This window comes from Periplaneta americana, chromosome 2 (assembly GCF_040183065.1).
Source record: "Periplaneta americana isolate PAMFEO1 chromosome 2, P.americana_PAMFEO1_priV1, whole genome shotgun sequence".
Taxonomy (NCBI): domain Eukaryota; kingdom Metazoa; phylum Arthropoda; class Insecta; order Blattodea; family Blattidae; genus Periplaneta; species Periplaneta americana.
Genome location: NC_091118.1, coordinates 195097728 through 195117336, shown reverse-complemented (window position 1 = coordinate 195117336; position 19609 = coordinate 195097728). Strand labels below are relative to the sequence as shown.

Here is a 19609-nt window from a genome sequence, read left to right as displayed (position 1 = left end):
TTTCCCCACCATAAGGGCATGAACATCATTCGCCAACTTTCCACATTTCGTTTTCATTTCATATCATTCTCCGATTATAGGTTGACGAAGCACAAATTGTAATTACATGTACAATCCTAATACAAATTTATTTATCAATATTCTGATCATAATTTTATATACCTTCCTAATCAAAATTATACCTAGCATCCTGATTCTAATTTTATCTGCCATTCGAATCCAAATTATATCAGTCACCCTAATCCTAGTTTTATCTACCTTCCTAATCCAAATTATATTCAGCATTCTGATTCTAATTTTATCTATGATTCCAATCCAAGTTATATCCAGCATTCTGATTCAAATTGTATCTGCCATTCCAATCCAAATTATACCAATCATTTAATCCTAATTTTATCTGCTTTCCTAATCCAAGTTATATTCAGCATCTTGCTTCTAATTTTATCTATAATTCCAATCCAAGTTATACCCAGCATTCTGATTCAAATTGTATCTACCATTCCAATCCAAATTATACCAATAATTTATTCCTAATTTTATCTACTTTCCCAATCTAAGTTATATTCAGCATCCTGATTCTAATTTTATCTATAATTCCAATCCAAGTTATATCCAGCATTCTGATTCAAATTGTATCTGCCATTCCAATCCAAATTATACCAATCATTTAATCCTAATTTTATCTACTTTCCTAATCCAAGTTATATTCAGCATCTTGCTTCTAATTTTATCTATAATTCCAATCCAAGTTATGTCCAGCATTCTGATTCAAATTGTATCTACCATTCCAATCCAAATTATACCAATAATTTAATCGTAATTTTATCTACTTTCCTAATCCAAGTTATATGCAGCATCCTGATTCTAATTTTATCTATAATTCCAATCCAAGTTATATCCAGCATTCTGATTCAAATTATATCTACCATTCCAATCCAAATTATACCAATAATTTAATCGTAATTTTATCTACTTTCCTAATCAAGTTATATTCAGCATCCTGATTCTAATTTTATCTATAATTCCAATTCAAATTATACCAATAATATAATCCTAATTTTATCTACTTTCCTAATCCAAGTTATATTCAGCATCCTGATTCTAATTTTATCTATAATTCCAATCCAAGTTATATCCAGCATTCTGATTCAAATTGTATCTACCATTCCAATCCAAATTATACCAATAATTTAATCCTAATTTTATCTACTTTCCTAATCAAGTTATATTCAGCAACCTGATTCTAATTTTATCTATAATTGCAATTCAAATTATACCAATAATATAATCCTAATTTTATCTACTTTCCTAATACAAGTTATATTCAGCATCCTGATTCTAATTTTATCTATAATTCCAATCCAAGTTACATCCAGCATTCTGATTCAAATTGTATCTACCATTCCAATCCAAATTATACCAATAATTTAATCCTAATTTTATCTACTTTCCTAATCCAAGTTATATTCAGCATCCTGATTCTAATTTTAACTATAATTCCAATTCAAATTATACTCATCATCCTAATTCTAATTTTATCTACATTCCTAATCCAAATTATACATAGTATCCTGATTCTAGTTTGATCTATCATCCTAATTCAAATTATACGGAACATCCTATCAACTTAATCCAAATGTTAATGAACATTCTGACCCTAATTTTATCGGTCATCCCAATCCAAATTATGCCTATTATCCTGATTCTAGTTTATCCAAGTTTCCATCCCAATCGGCATTATACCCAGCATCGTGATACTAATTTTATCTACCATCATAATCCTGATCCTAATTTTATCTATCATCATAATCCTGATCCTAATTTTATCTATCATCATAATCCTGATCCTTATATTATCTACCATCATAATCCTGATCCTAATTTTATCTATCATCATAATCCTGATCCTAATTTTATCTATTACCACAATCCTGATCCTAATTTTATCTACCATCATAATCCTGATCCTAATTTCATCTACCATTCTAATACAAATTATACCCATCATGCTGATCCTAATTTTATTTACTATCCCATTCCAAATTACCATCCTGATCCTAATTTCATCTACCATCCTGATCCAAATTATACCCACCATCCTCATCCTAATTTCATCTACCATCCTAATCCAAATTATACCCATCATGCTGATCCTAATTTTATTTACTATCCCATTCCAGATTACCATCCTGATCCAAATTATACTCACCATCCTGATCCTAATTTCATCTACCATCCTAATCCAAATTATACCCATCATGCTGATCCTAATTTTATTTACTATCCCGTTCCAAATTATCATTCTGATCCAAATTATACCCACCATCCTGATCCTAATTTCATCTACCATCCTAATCCAAATTATACCCAGTATGCTGATCCTAATTTTATTTACTATCCCATTCCAAATTACCATCCTGATCCTAATTTCGTCTACCATCCTGATCCAAATTATACCCACCATCCTGATCCTAATTTCATCTACCATCCTAATCCAAATTATACCCATCATGCTGATCCTAATTTTATTTACTATCCCATTCCAAATTACCATCCTGATCCAAATTATAGTCACCATCCTGATCCTAATTTCATCTACCATCCTAATCCAAATTATACCCATCATGCTGATCCTAATTTTATTTACTATCCCATTCCAAATTACCATCCTGATCCAAATTATACCCACTATCCTGATCCTAATTTCATCTACCATTCTAATCCAAATTATACCCAGTACGCGGATCCTAATTTTATGTACCTTCCCAAAATTATAAGCAGCACCCGATCCTGTATGTCCTCAGCACCTTGATTTATTATTTTGCTGGTAGCTGCAGAACGGGTGTTTTGGTACTCTAGTCTTGATGTGTTAACTCCTACTACAACGATGCTTAAAGCCTTTGTTTTAATAACTACATCGTCTCCAGTCCGGATTGACCTCCGGGTATTCCGACAGGCGGACAGGTGGCAATGCACTTACAAGACTTCCTGCCGAACTGGATCCTGCCCCCGGATGTGTTGTATACTCAGAGCGAATTAAAGTTACAGCGAAACTACTACTACTACTATAATAATAATAATAATAATAATAATAATAATAATAATAATAATAATAATAATAAACAATGTCCACCGCTGTTGAGTAATACCATATCTGACCATGAAACGAGTGGGCCCAGGTTCAGATCCTGGTTTGGACAAGTTACCTGGTTTGAAATTTTTCCTGAGTTTTCCCTCAACTCATTAAGAGAAAATGCTGGATAACTTTCTTCGTTGGACCCTGGACTAATTTCGCTGGAATTATAACTTTCTTTTCACTCAGATGCTAGATAACCATCGCGCTTGAAAAAAGCGTCGTAAAATAAACTAGTAAATCAACCAATTATTATTATTATTATTATTATTATTATTATTATTATTATTATTATTATGTTGATACAATGGCCACTATTGTTACTGCTACAAGTACAGCTGCTACTACCACGTCACTATTACTACTAAAACTACAGTTACCACAATAGCCCTGCCAAGACTCTGGAATTCGCTACCTGCTAGCATCAGGGACTGTCGAAATAAAATTGAATTCAAACGCAAACTTACTAGGCACTTGGTCAGTAATTGATTTCTTGTAAATAGTTTTCTTAATCTATCACAAAATATTTCAATATCCGGTAATTTCATCACTATACAATTTTGTTATTCTAGGTTTAATTTGTAATTCAGTAAATATAATATATTCTTTGTTCTTCTATTGTAAATTATCTAGCTTTCATTAGTCAGATAATCTTTTAGTACTTTGATTTTTTTTTGTAATTGTAATTGTAAATTTAATACTAATTGTAATTTTATTTGTAATTGTAATTGTAAATCTAATACTAATTGTAATTTTATTTGTAATTGTAATTGTAAATCTAATACTAATTGTAATTTTATTCTTCATATTATAGTTGCAATCTCCTGGTAGAGGGGCAGAGAAGGCCTCATGGCCTTATCTCTACCAGGTTAAATAAATAAATACTACTAATACTACTAGGGGAAAACACGGGAATTTTACTGGAAGTAAGTAAAGATATAGGTTTGGAAGTAAATCCCGAAAAGACAAAGTATATGATTATGTCTCGTGACCAGAATATTGTACGAAATGGATATATAAAAATTGGAAATTTGTCTTTTGAAGAGGTGGAGAAGTTCAAATATCTGGGAGCAACAGTAACAAATATAAATGATAGTCGGGAGGAAATTAAACACAGAATAAATATGGGAAATGCCTGTTATTATTCGGTTGAGAAACTTTTATCATCCAGTCTGCTGTCGAAAAATCTGAAAGTTAGAATTTATAAAATAGTTATATTACCGGTTGTTCTGTATGGTTGTGAAACTTGAACTCTCACTTTGAGAGACGAACAGAGATTAAGGGTGTTTGAGAATAAGGTGCTTAGGAAAATATTTGATGCTAAGAGGGATGAAGTTACAGGAGAATGGAGAAAGTTACACAATACAGAACTGCACGCATTGTATTCTTCACTTGATATAATTAGGAACATTAAAACCAGACGTTTGAGATGGGCAGGACATGTAGCACGTATGTGCGAATCAGAAATGCATATAGAGTGTTAGTTGGGAGACCGGAGGAAAAAAGACCTTTAGGGAGGCCGAGACGTAGATGGGAGGATAATATTAAAATGGATTTGAGGGAAGTGGGATATGATGATAGAGAATGGATTAATCTTGCTCAGGATAGGGACCAATGGCGGGCTTATGTGAGGGCGGCAATGAATCTCCGGGTTCCTTAAAAGCCAGTAAGTAAGTAAGTAGATAATACTACTAGGCTTATTACTGCTGATGGGAATGTATACTTTGGGGAAAGTTTATTAATACAAATTCCTTCGTTACTGTAACAATTTTGTATTATGACGAAGGATAAACCAGTTTACTTGATTCTAACTAATCTATAGGTTTGCTAATTTCTAACCTATACTCGTAGAGGAGGCTATTCAGTAATCTTTATATGAAACAACGAATCAAAGTCTGGATAAGAGAAGAAATGTCAGAGGGAAGTGGAGAACGACAAGGATGTTCCCGTGTTCAACATTTACTTGTAGGATTTAGTGAAGAACGTTTTCAGAACATGGGAGGGGTTATACTGTACTCCAACCACGAGAAAGTCTCCTGAGAATGAGACGCAGCGGGGTAATGCTGTGAATGAATGTTGCTGTCATAAGATGTCATAAGGTCAGACACGTGGGTACACGTATCTCTATTGGCTAACTCTCGCAGCACAAATGATAACACTGATACACACATACTTACACTACCCTAGTTACAAAATTAGATCACTGTTAATCTCCTGGGGTGCTATTCATAGACATTTCGCTAGCCCGCGCTACAAGCGTGCTAAACTAGCCCCGTCTATCGACTGGTTACTTGTAAAGGATTCATATCATATCATATCGCTAACACTGGTTTATGAATACGAAAAACGTTTAGTTCGCTGATCATCCACCGGAAGCCCGCACTAAGAATGTCTATGAATACGGCCCTTAGTCTTTTAATAATAATAATAATAATAATAATAATAATAATAATAATAATAATAATAATAATAATAATAAGAATTACTTACTTACTTACTTACTTACTTACTTACTTACTTACTTACTGGCTTTTAAGGAACCCGGAGGTTCATTGCCGCCCTCACATAAGCCCGCCATTGGTCCCTATCCTGAGCAAAATTAATCCATTCTCTATCATCATATCCCACCTCCCTTAAATCCATTTTAATATTATCTTCCCATCTACGTCTCGGCCTCCCTAAAGGTCTTTTTCCCTCCGGCCTCCCAACTAACACTTTATATGCATTTCTGGATTCGCCCATACGTGCTATATGCCCTGCCCATCTCAAACGTCTGGATTTAATGTTCCTAATTACGTCAGGTGAAGAATACAATGCGTGCAGTTCTGTGTTGTGTAACTTTCTCCATTCTCCTGTAACTTCATCCCTCTTAGCCCCAAATATTTTCCTAAACACCTTATTCTCAAACATCCTTAACCTATGTTCCTCTCTCAAAGTGAGAGTCCAAGTTTCACAACCATACAGAACAACCGGTAATATAACTGCTTTATAAATTTTAACTTTCATTTTTTTTGACAGCAGACTGGATGATAAGAGTTTCTCAACCGAATAATAAGAGGCATTTCCCATATTTATTCTGTGTTTAATTTCCTCCCCAGTATCATTTATATCTGTTACTGTTGCTCCAAGATATTTGAACTTCTCCACTTCTTCAAAAGATAAATCTCCAATAATAATAATAATAATAATAATAATAATAATAATAATAATAATAATAATAATAATAATAATAATAATAATAATAATAATAATTTCTTCATACATGAAATAACATATGCAGGAGAGCGCATGTTTTTTAAACTGGCGTTATAACGGTAATATTATCTATCTACTTTGCTCCGATAGATGACGCAATAGTAAGCACATTCCTTTCACGGTTAATCTCCTGGTTGGAGAACGTAGTAAGAGGAAGAAGAATAAAGTGCGTAAGATTTACTGACATACGAGATAGCTGTTCTATTAATGTAGGCCTACTGTATGTTCTTTTTTCTGATGTTCGTAAATAAGAAAAACATTAATAAGCCGAAAGTATTCCGTGTTTTTTTAAATACAGTAGTTGAAAAACGTCGTAAAATAAACGATTAAAAAACAAGCAAGTGAATTTGATGTACATGATTTTAGAAATACATTCACAGTTTCCTTGGACGCCGTGTAGAGTGACTAGGTAATGCAGTGCCATTCTGGCTATTGCAACTTGCAATCCTGAGTTAGCGTGCATGCGTTGCACTCCACTTTCATGCCCTTGTACGTATGTCTCCATGGAGATAAACATTCGCTTAGTCATCAACACATCTCCTTTTACTACACATCACAGAATGAGGTCATAGCAGACAGCAAGCGTTGATCAAAGGCTGCGTTTTATTGACGTTCACTGAAATAATAAATATTTATGTTTGTTTATAATGGCCTACATACTCTGTTTTCTAAGATTTAAGCGTGCGCGATATAAAACAAAATGTTCTGGTTCTTGCATCGTATAGCAGATATTTATCCTTGAAGATGACTAACTAATAATTATTGTATTCTTCATTTTTTCTCAGAGTGCCGAAAACGTTTTTATTTAGCTCTCAAGAAGACCGTTAGCATTTTTTCAGTATGTTCGTGTTCAATGATTGGCAATTGCTGTTGCCAATCTTTGTATTGTTCTCCCACATCCATCAACTTCTGATCTGATATTGTACGAACTAAAATATTTAAATTTAAAAGGCATGATGGGACCGATAAGCTAATTTGTTATTAGTGACAATAAAAATTTATTTCATGTGCCGTCTATGCTTATCCTTATTTAACAACTATATTGGTTTTATAATATTTTGTTACATAATATATCAATTGAACGTTTTCGGCTCTATAGAGCCATCATCAGAAACATGTATGTATGATATACTCGTAAGTACGCGATATATTGCCGTACAAGTGAACTCAATTAATGTTAAATAACATGCTTCTGTATAAAATCGATGATTATATGGCAATAATTACATTGTAAATACAAAACGGCTATGTAGGCCGTGTTCGAATGTTAAAATGTTAAAATTATATAAAATGCTCTCATTATAATAATTTTAAAGCATTTTATGTAATTTTAACATTAACAATTTTAACATTCGAACAACGGCCTACATAGCCGTTTTTTATTTATAATGTAATTATTGCCATATAATCATCGATTTTACACAGAAGCATGTTATTTAATATTAATTGAGTTCACTTGTACGGCAATATATCGTGTACTTATACATATGGGTATACATGTTTCTGATGATGGCTCTATAGAGCCGAAAACGTTCAATTGATATAATATGTAACAAAATATTGTAAAATCAATATAGTTGTTAAATAAGGATAAGCATAGACGGCACATGAAATAAATTTTGATTGTCACTAATAAAATATTTAAATTCTTGGATCTTCTCAAATTCCAAATTTCCTGTTTTCAGTGATCTGTTATTTTGTTGTTTTCTTGACACTTTATATATTTTCTTTTTTTATGTTTATGGAGATGCTGACTTCACTTTTTTCTTGCATGAAAACATCTGTCAATTGATTTCTTCTTTGGTGTTTCCTAATAATACTATGTCATCGGCGTATGACAGAACACTATTCTTTTTATGCTCGACCATGCCGAAATGTAGTAATTATACACCTGGTAGTAGCCCTTTAATGCACCTCATTAAAGTACACCTATTCATTATAATTCAGTTGTTCAGCCAATGACAAATCACCTTTGTACCGTTATAAACCCGCCAATATCGATTATCCTCGGATATGCAATCGAAAGAGAATTAGCGAAAAGTCACGGAGGCTGGAAATCCAATACTGTCGCAGAAGGTTATGTTCTGTTACTATAATAATTAGCGTTAATTGTAAATAATATTCAAATAAATTCAATTTGTGATCTCGTTTTTCAATTCTAAATCAATTTCCAGGTTATATCAAGACTAATGTTCTCTAGGTTATATCAAGGTCAATGATATTCGTGCCTCGGAAAAAATCAATACTTTCGCGTCTGCGCACATCTCACAATTCAGGTCAGTTCCGTTCGTCACTTACATAACTATAACATGAAAACTTATGAATAATTTCAAGTTAGAAATATGGTCGAGTCCACACCTGTGGAGTAACGGTCAGCGCGTCTGGCTGCGAAACCAGGTGGCCCGGGTTCGAATCCCGGTCGGGGCAAGTTACCTGGTTGAGGTTTTTTCCGGGGTTTTCCCTCAACCCAATACGAACAAATGCTGGGTAACTTTCGGTGCTGGACCCCGGACTCATTTCACCGGCATTATCACCTTCATTTCATCCAGACGCTAAATAACCTAGATGTTGATACAGCGTCGTAAAATAACCCAATAAAATAAAAAATATGGTCGAGCATAAAAAGTCGCATGAAACTTGCCTATAATGGTAATTAAGGCGCTCGTATGAAAATTATGAAACTCGCTTGCGCTCGTTTTATAAACAAACATTCTCGCGTCTTAATTACTGCCATTATAGGCTCGTTGCATAATGTACTATTATCTGGTTACCAGGTTTTTGTGTTGTGAGAAAGAATAGCTTCTAGTGTGTATTATTACAAATGCGAAAATATTCAGTTGTATGCATTTTCATGCTGTGTTTAAAATTTATAAAAGATGATGCGGATACTAGTAATTTATCAAAAATTGTCAAGAATCTTAGAAAATAGACGAACTTCTGGTCTTTATTCTGTGAAATTCGCACAGTGTTGCAATATGACAAAAGTGAAATAATTTTTTTGCGAGATCGTGCGTATTTGTTTGGTTTCCGCACAAAACCAATCCGCGGTAAGTCTAAAATACCACATTCAGTATTCCCAACCTAACACACATAACAATTTCCCTCTTCTTACCGCTTAAGTGACATATTGATTTTACAGCTTTAGGCTTTTAACATATTATTTTTAGAGACGTTCAATATAGTAATAATTATAAATTGGAAACTTACCACTGCAATTTCACCTAAATTGCACTGTTAATTATTGTTTTTAAATATTTGCGAAAATTAAGTAAACTCTACAACTCCACTAAAGTTACTGGATTCGTGATGCAAGTAACATTAAGGAAGCCGTGAAAAAAATCAACAAGATTCCAGATTCCGACGTTATTACTGCAATATTTTATATAAATAATATTGTTAAAATATTAAAATGAAAAATAAATCATTACATAACCTTACCGTTTGTTTTCAGTTCGCATTTATGGAATGGGGGGAAAAAAAGACAGACGTATATCACGGTCTGCTAGAGTATAGTAAACACAGAAAACATTTTAACGCAACAATGTTGAAGATAGATATTTTTGTTTTGCAAATTTGCCGTCATTGAACAGAAACCAAGATGGAGATTCCATTGCAACTAATTAGAAATTCCTCTTTCAGGTATGTAATAAACGATCTTCGCACAAAATAATATACAATGCACGAGCGGTATGTTTTCTTTCAATTCTCGGAAATTAAAAAAGCTCAACTACGTTTCGCTTTTTCAAACTTTTCCTTGAACATGAAAACTTCAACATACCGCTCTTGTAACGCATATTACTATTGTACACACTGTGTAAAGGCTATTGTGTTGGGATTGGGTTATCATTGTGGGTTTCCAGATTGATCATGTCTGGATTTGCTGCAGCGGGGAGTGTAGCGAATGCTTCCGCCTACTTCGCCTGCATTACGGAGGAGTGAATGGGTGCGATGACACAATGCGAGTGAAAGCACAGCGGACGTCGCACATAATTTGCGTGCGAAATAACTGTTCACATCCGCACGAACAATTCCGTTAAAACTGGTGCGTCATCTGTTTATGTAAGACCGAGCACATGCCACGAGGAAGACCCTCTCTGCAAGCGATTCTCACGCGGCTCAGATCAGACGTAAACCCATGAAGCCTGTCTGCATTCTGTATGTTGCACATTCCTCTGTGTCTGGCCTACGCAAAGACCAAGGTGAAGTTTAGACTTGTAAGTTCGAATAACACCTAGGATACGGCATATTTTTAGTGTGAGTACTAGTGACAGGCAAAATATGAAGTATATTCTAAAGCAATGACTCACAAACGTTTTAGCTTATGAAGAACTTTTCACGGAAAACTTCATCACGAAGTACTAATTTTCACCTAGCACTTGCATAATCCTACTATTGATGATGGAATGTAAACATTTAGTCATCAACGTCCACGACAATCGCCAACAATCGTAGACCTCAACGACCACGGCAACCAACAGTCATAGTCATGGATCACGACAACCAGTAATATTCGCAGCCATCATCGACCACGACAGCCACTAACAATTGTAGCCATCATCGACCACGACAACCAATAACAATTGTAGTCATCGACCACGGTTAAGCACCAACAATCGTAGTAACAATCGACTACGACAACTACCAACAATCGTAGTCATAATCGACCATGACAACCAATAACAATTGTAGCCATCATCGATCACGACAACCACCAACAATTGTAGTCATAATCGACCACGACAACCAATAACAATTGTCATAATCGACCACGGTTAAGCACCAACAATCATAGTCATCTTCGACCATGACACTCGCCAACAATCGTAGTCATCTTCGACCATGACAATTACCAACAATCTTACTCATCTTCGACCACGTCAGGCATCAAAAATCGTATTCATCATAGACAACAATACTATCAACAGTCTTCGTCATCGACCACAACAACCATTAATCATCATCATTAATTACTCGAAGAATTGAACATTTTGGACCATTTCATACATCAGTGTGGCGATTTTGAAGCGCCAGTGCTATATACTCGTACATAATATTGGGACTTTGAGACATGTGGTAAATGTGGCGTAGCTCAGACGGTAGCGCGTATGCCTGCTGATCCGGAGTTGTACTCGGGCATGGGTTCGATTCCCGCTTGGGCTGATTACCTGATTCAGTTTTTTTTTCCGAGGTTTACCCCAACCATAAGGCGAATGTCAGGTAATCTGTGGCGAATCCTCGGCCTCATTTGGCTATCACCAATTGCATCAACGCAAAATAACCCAGTAGTTGATAAAGCGTCGTTAAAGAACCAAGTAAAAAAATACCACATTTTTAAGGCCCAAGCGTTATGCACGAAAAATGTACTGAGTATTTCCCCTTTGTTGTCGGGAATTTAACTTCTTCCCTCTGGGATTTATCCATTAATGAGAAAAATCCCCTATAATTCCACAATAAAATGACAGACATATGTATATCTAAGTTCATATGCGATATGGGGTGTAAAGTGTACGAAATAATATTACATGTAGCTTACTTCATAATATTCAGTGGTCTGCTCTTACATTCTGTACGATACATTCATGAAATTCATTTTCTAACATCGTATATCCAAGATGATTGAATAGTAATCTGTATAGCTCTGTTGATAAATGGTTTGTGTTTGCAATGTGAAGTAGTTTGCATGATATGTATTATCAATTTCTGTGTATCATAACTGGTTGAATTGTTTATGCCTTAAATTTAATTAACTTACTTGTTTTGTATTATACATATATCTCAGCTGATGAATGATCGTTTGCGTTTGTAAATTTAATAATCTGATTGGCTATGTATTGTATACTTTTAGTAGAGCATCGATGTAGCTCAGTCGGCAGACTCGCTGGGCTGCTGATCCGGAGCTGCGTTCGGGCTTGGGTTGGATCCCCCTTTGGTCTTTGGTTTCTTCCGAGGTTTTCCACAGCCGTGGGACTGAAGCCGGATGGTTTATGGCGAGTCCTCGGCATCAATCCCTTTGATTTGATTACCCCCCCCCCTTGATTTGATTACCTCGTTGGGTTTTTCCGAGGTTTCCCCAATCAAAAGGCAAATGCCGGGTAATATTTTGGCGAATCCTCGGACCTCACCTCATCTCACTACATCTCGCCAAAATATTGTAAAAAATTGCACAAAATTGTAAACATTTTAGAAAATTACTAAATTGTAAAACTGTAAAAATTTGTAAAAAATGTAATTATATTGTAATGTTGTAAAATTTTGACTTGTTCCACATCTTAAAGCTTCGTTGCTCATGTAAGATCTATGGAATAAAATAAATGAATGAATGATTGAAAATCCTTGTTCATCGTCCATTTTAATTAGAGAGGGTGTTTGAAGACGGTGATACAGTCTTTCTAATGTATTATTTAACGACTGTTTATCAACTGCTATTGCCATGTAGCGTCTAAATGAGATGGAAGTGAGGTCAGCAGAATGAGTCCGGGATCCAGCACAGAAAGTTACCCAGAATTTGATCTTAATGGGTTGAGGGAAAACTCCGGAAAAACCTCAACCAGGTAACTTGTCCCAACCAGGATTTGAACCTTGTTTCACGGTTAGGCATGCTAACCGTTACTCCACAGCGGTGGACGGTGAGATGTTGAGATTGTGATAATCATAATGGATCAAAGTGGAATTTCTGAACATGATTAAGAAAAATACTTATTTTTCTCTTTTTGCAGAAACTAACACTGACTGGCTGCATCATCACTGCCTCGTGTTAGGTTCCGGGGGTTGCTGAGGTGAGTATCACGATCTTATTGTGTGTGTCGGAGTGCTGCATTGGAGTTAAATCGCTCGCTTGAACTCGGTCGAGTGTCTCACCCTCGAGTGAGATACGATCGGTCGTGATACGCTCGTATTAAATAGAAGCACAGTACAAGGTCATCTCACCGACATGTCTTATCTTGTATGGAAGGCGACAGATAAGATACACATATGTTTTGCTCACACGGTAAAAATAAGGCTTTATTTTTTGCGTTTATGACAAACGTTTAATTGGGTTATTTTACGACGCTTTATCAACATCTAGGTTATTTAGCGTCTGAATGAAATGAAGGTGATAATGCCGGTGAAATGAGTCCGGGTCCAGCACCGAAAGTTACCCAGCATTTGCTCGTATTGGGTTGAGGGAAAACCCCGGAAAAAACCTCAACCAGGTAACTTGCCCCGACCGGGATTCGAACCCGGGCCACCTGGTTTCGCGGCCAGACGCGCTGACTGTTACTCCACAGGTGTGGACACAAACGTTTAATGGAACAGTCAATGGAACGTACCAAAACTGGAACATGAAGTTATAAATAATATAGTATGAAAAACTTCGATATACAGTTATTATTGCTAATTAATAATTGTTCTATATTTGATTTACCACATATATAATGATAGGTCCATACATACTGTAGTGTTCCGCCTATATACTGCGAAAATCTAGAAACTTTTTACAAAATATTATTGATGTAGCAGTAGATTAATAACAATATTAGTACAGAGATAACGTCACAGAAAATATAATAAAACGTATAATCATGCTGCACAACTGTTACAGATGCAAAGATTGATACACTAATTATTAGAGATTATTATTATTATTATTATTATTATTATTATTACTACTACTACTACTACTACTACTACTACTAGGAAACTTGATATAGTTCTTGCATTATCGTGATTGTGTTCTCCGTTTATAATAATTACATTTACATCCAAAAACACCTATCAGTTGTGGCAAAAAACAAAATCACTCTTGTGTGTGTGTGTGTGTGTGTGTGTGTGTGTGTGTGTGTGTGTGTGTGTGTGTGTGTGTGTGTGGGGGTGGGGGAACATTTACCTACAACATTTATATTACATTTTAAAGCAAGTTTTGTAGTTGTAGTATGGAGAGATTAGTTAAATACTGCAAAGTTTTGAAATGATAATCATCTATGACGTTACTACACAGTTCATCACTGCAACAAGAACGAATGTCTAACGCTCGGCTTATACCGTTCGAGGATTTATCGCTCGTGACAATTTTACCCATCATGCATGTGCGCCACCTATCGGATTATGCTATGAACTACTTGGCGCTCGAGCGAAAACGTCCGATGCAGACCTCTGGTGTGTGTTATTCTCTGTTGTGAAGTTAAACTTAAGTTTTGTCGTGTTGTAGTGACATAAGCGAACTGCTTTGATTGCATTGCGGTGGATCTTCTAAAACTCTGATTTCGACATAATTAAAATTTATCAGAAATTTCCTAAAACACGTTTAATGAAGACTCGTGGGTATATTTGTGTGTCTTGAGGGTCTATTACATTAAGAAGTTTAGATGATTTATGCACAAGGAAGCGGAGAGAGGAGGGTTATTGCGTTTACTCTTTCAGCCTTAGAAAACAAGGAAGGTGTTGGTACCTATAATAGTTATTTACGTAATTCTTTAAGGGGAGAGGACGGTACTTTTTAAAACTTAGAAACTCAACTAAATACGACTACAGACCAATTAGCATCTTACCAGCTCTGTCAAAAGCACTGGAGCGCGTAGTACATAAGCAACTGACTGACTACCTCAATGAGCATTGCTTACTTGACGACTACCAATCTGGTTTCCGTGCAGGACATAATACTACTACTGCCCTTTTAAAAGTGATTGAAGACACTTGAGAAGCCAGCGACAGAGGAGAATTAACACTACTGACATTACTAGACTTCAGCAAAGCTTTCGACACAGTTGACACGGATCTCCTTTTATGCAAACTAAAAAACTACAATCTTTCTAACAGTGCCGTTGCTTGGTTCGATTCCTACCTTCGCGAACGCCAACAATGTGTATCAGCCGGTGGTCATTCTTCCAATTGGCGTACCGTCAAGGCCGGAATCCCTCAGGGCTCGGTTCTTGGGCCATTACTTTTTACGCTTTATATAAACGACGTAACAAAGATCTTAAAATATTCAAAACACCACCTATACGCTGACGACTTACAACTTTACATTCATTCCCGAACTTGTACAATCAATGACTCTGTGACCAGAATTAATGAAGATCTAGCATCTGTAGCTCAATGGGCGCAAAAATTTGGACTTAGACTAAACCCAGACAAATCACAAGCTATAATAATGGGCCACCAACGAGCATTAAACAAAATAGATCTAGCCACTGTATCAAATACAAAAATAAATAATACTACAATTACATATAGTAAGACAGTAAAAAATTTAGGAGTATATTTAGATTCAAATTTAAATTTTCGAAGTCAAGTGACCTACATATGTAAGAAAACTCTTTCCATAATTCATTCCCTCAAACACTTAACCAATGTTTTACCTCTCAGCCTTAAACAGAACCTGATCCAAACTTTAGTGATGCCCCACTTCGATTATTGCGATTCTTTATTCACCAACCTAAATACTGATCTTGCCCATAGACTACAGCGTGTTCACAATATCTGCGTTCGTTTCGTTTGTAACATTAGAAAATTCGATCATGTAACACCGTCACTAGAATTGTTGTCTTGGAGTCCACTTAAAGAAAGAAGATTCTTCAACTCTCTCTTATTACTATTTAAAATCATCCACACCTCCACACCCTCTTACCTAGCATCTCATTTTGTTTACCTTTCACTACCTCGAACCCGGAACATCTACCTTCTCTCTATTCCTCTGCACAGAACATCCTTCTACTCATCATCTTTCAGCATATCTATTCCACGCCTCAGGAATTCTCTCCCTGACCACGTCAGAGACTGTCGGACAATATCAAAATTCAAATTTAAATTAAAAAATCATATTCTAGTTCGTGGAATTGTTTGTTGAACACATGTCAGGTTGCGCAACTTCACCTTAACCCATGACATATAGTAAATATTGTAACTATGCTGTTGTAAAATTGAAAATTAATATTTAATGTATTTATTATTATTATTATTATTATTGTTATTATTATTATTATTATTATTATTGTTGTTGTCAGTTATCAATAACGTCATTGCTATCTCTGTTTTCTTTCTTTTCGTTGTATTAGCTCGATGAGAGCACTATAATGTACTTTTGACTCTGTTGACCCTCTATAGGGCTTTAACTTAAGTTGTATCATTTTCATCAGTGTTTGTATTTCTTTTTTGTATTTATATGTGCTATCTGGTAGGATGGAAGAGAAGGCCTTATGGCCTTAATCCTGTCAGATTAAATAAATTATTATTATTATTATTATTATTATTATTATTATTATTATTATCAATATTATTAAATATAAATATTTTGAAAAAAATATTTGGGAGCCAGATTTGAAAAGAAAAAACAAAAAACAAAAATGTACCCAATGCAGGATTTTACTAAACTTGATATATCCAAGCCATTTTTAAAGATAAATTCAAACAGTTTGTTACAATTTACTTGTAAAAGCATGCTCTACGAACTGTCTGTAACAGAATTTTGATATTAGTCCCTACATTTGTAAAATAAACAATTAAAATGTAATAACACTTTTTTATTTTCTTTCTTTCAAACAGACAGACTTATTTTTAAAATGAAATCAATTAGGAAAATTCTGTTACAGAGAAACGTTTCCTAGTTGTCTAGAGAATGGATTGTCTAAACGGACTGGAAGTGAGATGGAATCAACTAGCATACCAGCTGGACAAACAACACTCCCTATTTTAACGTCGTCTAGCGGGCTAACGTCGCAACATCGATCCTAAGTTGTCTGACAAAAATGTTTGTTTTCACTTCTTCTACAATCCATTCAATTTAATGTAACTACTTCTGAGACACCCGGTATATCTGTATAAAGGATGTTCTATAGGTACCAGTATGTATTGTATGCTTGTAGTTTGTTCGTCGGTTAAGTGTAGGTCTCGTGATTTACATTCATGAAGGTTATTGCCTTCGTTCTATTTTGAGTTCTAGAGAGACTGTATAAGACATTGTGAACACGAAATAGTAAGACGCAAGTTACAGTCATGTGTAATGCCCCAAAATTTATTGTTTATGAATTTTATGTTACACAAAATTGTTTTTGGGAAATGTTTGTTCGTTTTACTTGGTAATAACGGGACTGTGCTGCAATTGAAAATAGTTCTAACAGGACTGCTTTAGCATGAACAGCCCTAAGTATGTGTATGTGTGTGATTTGTGTGAAGGGTTTGAGTAACGGTCTCTATGCAGGCGACGGCGCGTGCTGCTATCTGTTGTTAATAAGAGACATCACACCGGGGCTCCCAATTACTTCCTGAGGCATGCAAATTGATCATTTGTCAGAGAATATTACAACTGTCCAGGTATCGGTGCGGTGCGGCCCCGAATACGGCCAACCGCCGTGCGATCAATTGCTCGTGTTTGTCCCAAAGTGCTTCATCGAATGCTAAGATTACATAACTGCAAATAAATTAGTGTAGGAAGTTCGCTTTGTCTTGCTGCAACAGACAGACTACAGCAATTTGCTGCCCAGCTTTAACAACGTCATTTAGATTCAAGGATTACTTCATGTTCCATCTTCATTCTAGTGAGGTTCATGCGTAGCGTTCCTAGATTTGACAGACAACAATGACTTTCTCGGAGGAAACGCATACTTTCTTGTGTATTTTATTCGTCTCATTTGCATTCAACGATTATTTCATGTTGTCCATTTCATCTTCATTCTAGTGAGGTTCCTAGATTTGACAAACAAACATGACTTTCTCGAAGGAAACGCATATTTTTTGTGCATTTCATTTTAATTCAAGGATTATTTCATGTTGTCCATTCCATCTTCATTCTAGTGAGGTTCCTAGATTTGACAAACAACAATGACTTTCTCGAAGGAAACGCAATTTTCTTGTGTATTTCATTTGTTTCATTTGAATTCAAGGATTATTTCATGTTGTCCATTCCATCTTCATTCTAGTGAGGTTCCTAGATTTGACAAACAAAAATGACTTTCGCGAAGGAAACGCATACTTTCTTGTGTATTTCATGCGTTTCATTTGCATTAAAGGATTACTTCATGTTGTCCATTCCATCTTCATTCTAGTGAGGTTCCTAGATTTGACAAACAAAAATGAATTTTTCGAAGGAAACGCAAAATCTTGTGTATTTCATTTGTTTCATTTTAATTCAAGGATTATTTCATGTTGTCCATTCCATCTTCATTCTAGTGAGGTTCCTAGATTTGACAAACAAAAATGACTTTCGCGAAGGAAACGCATACTTTCTTATATATTTCATTCTTTTCATTTGCATTAAAGGATTACTTCATGTTGTCCATTCCATCTTCATTCTAGTGAGGTTCCTAGATTTGACAAACAAAAATGACTTTCTCGAAGGAAACGCATACTTTCTTGTGTATTTCATTCGTTTCATTTGCATTAAAGGATTACTTCATGTTGTCCATTCCATCTTCATTCTAGTGAGGTTCCTAGATTTGACAAACAAAAATGACTTTCTCGAAGGAAACGCATACTTTCTTGTGTATTTCATTCGTTTCATTTGCATTAAAGGATTACTTAATGTTGTCCATTCCATCTTCATTCTAGTGAGGTTCCTAGATTTGACAAACAAAAATGACTTTCTCGAAGGAAACGCATACTTTCTTGTGTATTTCATTCGTTTCATTTGCATTAAAGGATTACTTCATGTTGTCCATTCCATCTTTATCCTAGTGAGGTTCCTAGATTTGACAAACAAAAATGACTTTTTCGAAGGAAACGCATACTTTCTTGTGTATTTCATTCGTTTCATTTGCATTAAAGGATTACTTCATGTTGTCCATTCCATCTTCATTCTAGTGAGGTTCCTAGATTTGACAAACAAAAATGACTTTTTCGAAGGAAACTCATACTTTCTTGTGTATTTCATTCGTTTCATTTGGATTAAAGGATTACTTCATGTTGTCCATTCCATCTTCATCCTAGTGAGGTTCCTAGATTTGACAGACAAAAATGACTTTTTCGAAGGAAACGCATACTTTCTTTTATATTTCATTCGTTTCATTTGCATTAAAGGATTACTTCATGTTGTCCATTCCATCTTCATCCTAGTGAGGTTCCTAGATTTGACAGACAAAAATGACTTTTTCGAAGGAAACGCATACTTTCTTGTATATTTCATTCGTTTCATTTGCATTCATGGATTACTTCATGTTGTCCATTCCATCTTCATCCTAGTGAGGTTCCTAGATTTGACAGACAAAAATGACTTTCTCGAAGGAAACGCATACTTTCTTGTGTATTTCA

General features: G+C 35.2%; 1 protein-coding gene across 9 annotated transcripts in view; it reads left to right on the top strand.

The window, feature by feature from the left end:
* The window catches only part of tutl (immunoglobulin superfamily member turtle), a 985149-nt gene that overhangs the window by 303555 nt on the left and 661985 nt on the right, over positions 1-19609 (top strand). For all 9 annotated transcript variants that reach the window (XM_069819242.1, XM_069819241.1, XM_069819243.1 and 6 more), the window contains exon 2: positions 13105-13164. The gene's annotated coding sequence lies outside the window, so the exon portion shown is untranslated. The remainder of the gene's footprint in view (positions 1-13104; positions 13165-19609) is intronic.